This window comes from Triturus cristatus, chromosome 1_2, assembly GCF_964204655.1.
Source record: "Triturus cristatus chromosome 1_2, aTriCri1.1, whole genome shotgun sequence".
Classification (NCBI taxonomy): Eukaryota; Metazoa; Chordata; class Amphibia; order Caudata; family Salamandridae; genus Triturus; species Triturus cristatus.
The window spans coordinates 268136043-268142968 of NC_140580.1; the positions used below are offsets into that span (position 1 = coordinate 268136043).

At 46.0% G+C, this 6926-nt stretch overlaps 1 pseudogene; it reads left to right on the forward strand.

Annotated features, from left to right (window-relative positions):
- The first annotated feature begins 6242 nt into the window (after window positions 1-6242).
- LOC146867144 (U6 spliceosomal RNA) lies at window positions 6243-6313 on the forward strand (annotated as a pseudogene).
- The last annotated feature ends 613 nt before the right edge of the window (window positions 6314-6926 follow it).

The window sequence follows — 6926 nt, forward strand, 5'->3', positions numbered from 1 at the left end:
GCACTATCTTGGCTTGACTCCCAATCTCAGGCATACATTTATGATCTGGTTGGATTGGATCCCCCTCTTTTCTCAATTGTCAGGGCTTGGGCAGGTAGAACTAAAGTGGAAAGGATGTACTGGCTCATTAAGGCAGATACTCAGCATCATATAATCACAAACTACCACACTCTACTGAAGCTGCCACATGATCTTCTCCTGTGGCTGGTATAGGTTCAAGATGTAACAATAGATGCTACATGGCATGTGATGCATGAAGCCATGTCCAACCTTGGTTGACATCAAGCATAGTTAGAAGAAGTTACAGGTGACAATGTAGGCACAAATGGCAGTTTTTTAAAACTCAATTTCAATGTTTTTTTATTTCAACTGTTACTTTCGATGGTATAACCTTGAGGGATCTACACAAATGAACCCTTGCTGAATTCAGAAGTATGTCTACTTTCTGAAAATGTATAGTTTTCCAGGATCCCTTATTGGTTTCACACCCATTTCTACCACTAACTGGAATGATAAAAGCACAAAAATAGGAAAAATAGGTTATGTCCCAGTAAAATGTCAAAACTGTGTAGAAAATGTTGGTTTTCTGACAAAAGTCTGCCTGCTCCTGAAAGGTGGGAAGATGGTAATTATAGCCACACAAAGCCTTTGTTGATACCATTTGCAGGGATAAAAAACAGATGCTTTCTTCTGCAGAATATTTTCCCATTCCCCCCACCCCCAAAAAACATATAGCTGAATTTTGCCTAATGTCTCTGCCCTCTCCAGGGGAATCAACGAACCCTGGGTATCTTTAGAATCCTTAGGACGTTGGAAGAAAAGGATGCAAATTCGGCATGGATACCTTATGTGGACAAAATGTTATTGGGCCTAAGCGCGAACTACCCTAAATAGCCCCAAAAAAGGCGTGGCACAGGGGGAGGCCTGGCAGTGAAGGGGTTAAGCAAATATGTACCTCTCACTCAACTACTCCCCTTGATGTATCAACAATTCGGGCCAATTGGAACATGCGCAAATTGCACTGTTTCTTTTTTCTGGAGGCAATCCATATTTCTTAAGCTCCTAAGGCCTTCTTCTCACCAATACTCCCTCACTCCATTTCCTTTGCCACATCTCTAATTCTCAATTCCAACTCTCCCGTAGAAAATATTACACAAAGTCCCATATGGTATAATAAACACATCAAATTAAATAACTGTGTTCTTTTTTGTAAAGAAAGGATACAGAAAGGGATTATAATCATTTGTCAAATAACTTCTAATAATTCCTTTTTAGATTTCAATGACATTCAACTAAAATATGGTATTTCTTCTTATGCTGTCCAATACGAGCACCGTAAGACTATTTTTCTTCAATTTCTTTCTCAATCCTCTCATCCATCATCCAACACTCAACTTGTTTCTACCCCTCTGGATTTCTTTTTACAAGTAAAGCATCTTACATATACAAAGGTTTATGTATTTCCCTGTAAGTAGACCAAAATCCAAACTGGAATTACAATGGAAAACAGACTTTAATCAAGAATTCTCTCTTCACACTTGGAAATCAATCTGGCTAAGATACACACTACTTCCCGCTCTACTGCCGCCACTCAAAAAGTATTTTATTTTTATAATAGATTGTATCTTACTCCCATCTGTCTTCATAGATCTAAACTTACCAAAGACACTAATTGCAGGTCCTGTGCCCAAGAGAATTGTGATATCATGCATATGTTTTTAGTATGTCCCTTGGTTAGGAAGGTTTGGTTACTCATTTGGGCTAGAATAAACAAAATCCTATCTACTGATATATAATGTAATAATGTACATCTTTTCTTAGGAGGTTCATCCCCCTTATGGCTGGCACTCTCAAAAAATGATTGGAAATGTATTGATATGTTAATTGCAACTACTTTACAGATAGCACATTGAATTGGAAAGATACTGCAAAAATAACCTTTATAGGTTGCTGGAATTTACTTTGTCATCATCATAGATTGGATTGAGCTCATACCACTACACTCCCCCTAATGATTGAAAGAGACTAGTTATGAATTCTGCTCACTTCCTATTTATTCAGGGCAGTTACTCACTCCAGACCCGTTAATACCATTTTTGATCCTCCATGATGTATTTACAGTTTATTAGATTGCTATATTATGAGATGGTCCGTAATCCCTAATTTTAAGCATTATAGACTTTATTCAATGTATTTGTGATTTATCAAGTTTTCCTAGTACGGATGTTAAACTTGACTTGCTAAATAATTTTATATTCATAATACTTGAAATGTTTATGCCCTGTTTCTTTCTGTAATATTTTCTGATATTCTTCAATAACGCATCCTTAAACTTAAAAAAGTACATAAACTTGATACAAACAATTTTACTTAAGTCTGGAATTTCCAAGTTAAATCTTTTATGTATCTTGTAACCTCAATGTGATACATGCTCAGCAGAGGCATGTTCCTATGCTCTGATTCTGGAATATGTGAGGAGGGAATGCCAGGGAACTATCAGAAAATACAGAACCATTGTCCTGCTTCTTGCCAAAGAGAATGATGCTATGTTTTGTTGCCAGGGACCACTGTTGGCCCAGATGAATGAGAGCATAATTTAATGTATCGTAATGAAATGCCTGTGGCTTTCATGCTTGTTGCTCCCTCAGCAAAGTAGACCAAAGCACTTCTGGAGCCTACTGCAAATTTAACTGAAGAGGAGATTTGGTGACTGCCTGTTTTCGCCTCTTTTGTATTTCTGTAACCAAGAGAACTTGTTTTGCTTTTTTGTACTTGTACTGGATACTGGATGTATAAACACGCAAAAGAAAAAGAAAATTAAGCCACCCCTGGTTGAGCAATTTAAAGAGGGGACAGTCCAGGATATATGGGTCATTTTTGTTGCTTCTCCTTCTCCAAACGATGGCTTTTCTTACAGGCAGGAGTCCAAAAGCCACCGGGTGGTTTGCAAACTCAAAGACGTTAAAGTGTTACGAGAGGTCCTGCTGCGGAAACAGCTATAACAGTCACTTGTATACACATTGTCAGTAAGGCAGATGTTAAATGTCCACTTCTGGACAACAGCCCTTGTAATAAACACAGTGATTGTCAATATGTTCCATGGTCTGAACCTAAGATCACACAAGACTGTGATTTTAAAATACCATGGCACATGAAACAGCTTTCTGGAAAAGGACAGAGCCCAACTTGGCCATGAACACATATACTGCAAAGTGTTTTGTGACTAAAGAAAATTGCAATAACATTATATGCTATGTTATGTTACATTATCTTTCAGTGCACACCCCTCGACCAAATGCACTGAACTGAATCGCCTCTGGCTGCTGTCTTTGCCTGCAATAATTGTCCTTCGGGTTTCACTACTTTGGTGTGGATTGATACAAATACCATCACCACTCCCCAGACCTTCCCTTCCCTCTCAGACTACTCAGGATGTTTGCCTTCGTCTCAGGATGGCCTCTAAGCTTGATAAGCTAAATGCACACCGTGCTGCAATTATCTGGCATTTACTCTGAAATCCAGTTAGTGGAAATATGAATGCAGGGCAGGCCTTGATGTCCAGTCCATGGCCCAGCCATAGGACATCGGCGGGGGACACTGGACAGCACAGCTGGAGCTCTCCACTATAGTTTGTTTCCTCATCTTGAATGATATGCATTTCATTAGTGGGTGTTGTGTTCTGGACGGACCAGATGGATAATGGAAGGAGTTGAAAGAATTGAGTGGAATGGGTAACCTACCATTTGAGAGACTCTGATAGCCCTAATTGTTAATAGAAATGGCTATAATACTTCTGCAATGACTAAATATAAACAGCATTTCATTGAACTCAAATGACTTGTATGACAAGTACATATTTGGAATGCACCTTTCAATGTATAGCCTCAGCAAGATTGATGGAAAGGCAGACAGAGTAATATCTTTGCTGAGCACAGATGTTTATGGTGGATAGTCGTTTATTTCAAGCAAATTACCAACAATTTATACAATTACTGCTTACAGAGAGTACAATTCTGACCTTAATGTACATTGAACTAGATAAACACTAAAGATAATTTCAAGTCAACTACAAACCTGTTTTTTTTTAAAAATGAAAGTTGCTTTTCGGCATGTGGTAAGTGCTTCTTATATTTTGCAAGACTGTGTCATAATTTGCATTCCTATATAAGCTACTTTTTATTAATGACCCGACATTTTTACATTAGTACAACATACTAGTGACACTCAGTCTGAACGATGCAATTGACATGCCAGCAAACGTCGAAGGATTACATCATTTTCCTTTAGCACAAAATATTTCACAGTTCCTCCACACAAGTAACAAAGAGGTCTTAAGAAACGCCCCCCTGTTGGAAAATGGAACACAAGTCTTCAGTGGGGATTCTGACTCTGAGTATGGAAAAAAGAATAATATCATAAATGACTGCAGCGATTCTAAATAGTTTCATGTTTTACACACAACTTTTGCTGACTATACATACACACGTTCCTATGTTGGTACAGCGAAATAATTCAGAGAAACGTGCAGATAGGGCATTCATTTCAATATATTTTGCATTTCTCCATCCCTCCTGGCATTCTTTTCTCGACTCACCACCCACACCATTCACTCTCACGGTCTCACCCCTCCCGCCCATACACATTACCCCCAGGTCCCTTATGTCCTCGTCCCCTTCATAAACAGATTGGAGATTACTATCTCCCGACAGAAAAAAAGAGCAGAAGGCATGCTGGGACCCTAATACTGCCCCTCCCACCGGGAGTACATAAGCAGTACTTACCCAGCATCCCGTCTGTTCTTTTTTTCTGTCTGTCGACAGAATGGACTTGGTGTGCTGTTCTGCTGCTCCTGCTGGGCTGGTGTGGCGTTCCTTTCTTCCTCCCCCGCCCGGCTGCCTGGCTGTGCGGGTGGGGGGGGGGGGGGGCGTTCCTGGTCCGTTCCCTGGCCTGCCGGGCTTGCTGGGGGTCGTGACGGTGGTGGCCGGTGTGCTGCCTGGATCCTACGGGTCCTTTGCGGCTGGTGCGCTCCCGGGTACTTCCGGGTTGCGTGCAATTCTTCCTGAAGCTGGGCGTTTGGGAGGCGTGCCGCGTTTCCTGTGTGCCATACCTTCCCGCTGTTGGGGTGGGGGCCTTGCTGCTGGTGGTGTCCGGCCCCTACCCTGGGTGAGTCCCGCATTGCGGTGTTTTTGTGTTTACGCTATGCTGGGGTGCTCTTTTCTTTATTACAGGTCCGTGGTGGGCGGCGGAGGCTCCTGGGGATGCCGGGGTTTGATCCCAAGGCCTAATGCTTGCAAAGCATGCGCTCTGCCGCTGAGCTCCTTCCCGACCGTCGCGCCCATGGATTACCTTTCCTTTGGGGTGGGGGTCTTGCTGCTGGTGGTTTTCGGCCCCTGCCCTGGGTGAGTCCCGCATAGCGGTTTTGTGGTTCTTCGCTATGCGTTGGTGCTCTTTCTTTCAGGTCCGGGATGGATGGTGGGGGCTCTTGGGGATGCCGGGGTTTGAACCCGGGACCTCATGCTTGCGAAGCATGCGCTCTGCCACTGAGCTACATCCCGAACGGCGCGCCCATGGGTTCCCTTTATGCTGGCGCTGTCCTGGTTCTTTGATGTCGCTGTCGCTTGACTGCTTGGGGGTGTTGGGGTGCGTGGCTCCTTGCTCCTCCTTCCTGCCCGTTTGCCCTGTGTCCGAGTGATTCTTCTGCTGCCGGAGTGTGTGCCTGCGGCAGTGTGACGCTCATTCTGGATGCTGCCTCTGCATGTGCTGGTTTCCTCCCGGTTGTGGATGCTGCCTTACCGCGTGGGCTGCCTCTTTGTGGCTAGGGTCCCGGGTTGGAGCCTGATGGGGGCTAGGCATACTGTGTTTCTGCGCTGTTCGCCTGGTCTCCCTGCGCCTTGCGCACTTGTATCTATCCTTGGGTGCCGTACCTAGTGTTCTTGTGGGGCGCTCCGGTACCTTTGCGTCGGGTTACCGTTCTGTGGCTGTGTGACTTGCGGTTTTCTGCTGCACTTCGGGTGTTTGCGTGGTGCGACGTGGAGTTGGTGTGCTCCTTCTCTTTTCCCCGTGTCCGCCCCTCTCTGTCCTGTCCCCGGTGTGTGTTGGGGTTCCGTTCCCGTGGTGCTCTCGTGGGTTCTGTTGGTTGTGCACTGGGGCTGCTGTGTGGCCCTTTCTTACAGGGGCTGTTGGCCGCTGGACACCTCTGTCTTTGGGCGCTTCCTGCTCATCCCGCGCTGCTGGTTGCTCCTTTCCACAGAGATGATTAGCATGGCCCCTGCGCAAGGATGAGACGCGTATTCGTGAAGCGTTCCATGTTTTAATAGTGGTGCCGGTCCTCCCGCTCCTGTTCCGTTTTTGGCGGGTTGCCCTTGGCCTGTTTGGGTGGCGTTGGCTCCTGGTGTTGCCGGGGTTTGTACCTAGGGCCTCCTGCTTGTGCTGCTTGCTCTCTGCTGCTGCTCTGCGTCCCCACTTCGGCCCTCGTGTGTGGTCTACGGGGCTGGGGTTCTTGCCTGGTTGGGCTGTTCCTCGTCCTTGGCTTCCTGGGTGTTCCGGGTGGCTGGGATGGTGTGCTGGGGTGTGCGGTGATGCCGGTGTTTTGGTTCACCGTGTAGGCTGTCTTTTGTGGCCTTGTCTCTCTTGCGGGGGCCTGGTCGCCGGTTTGGCTCTCTGCCTCTGCGGCATCCTGCTCCCTAGCTGCTGGGCTGGCGCTGCGCTTCCGCTGTCGTTTGCAGCGGGTCGGTGCCGCCTTGTCCCCTTGCCACTTTCCCTCCGGGACTTCTGTGTTGCTCCACTGGGTGTCTGTGGGCTTTCTTGCTGGCTGCCGCTTTGCATCTGTGGGACGTGGCCTCCCTGGGTTGGGTGTCTGGGGTCGTGGTCCTCTCTTGTCCGCTTGGGCTTGCCCTCTCTTGCTCTCTTGGTCGCGCCGGGGTCTG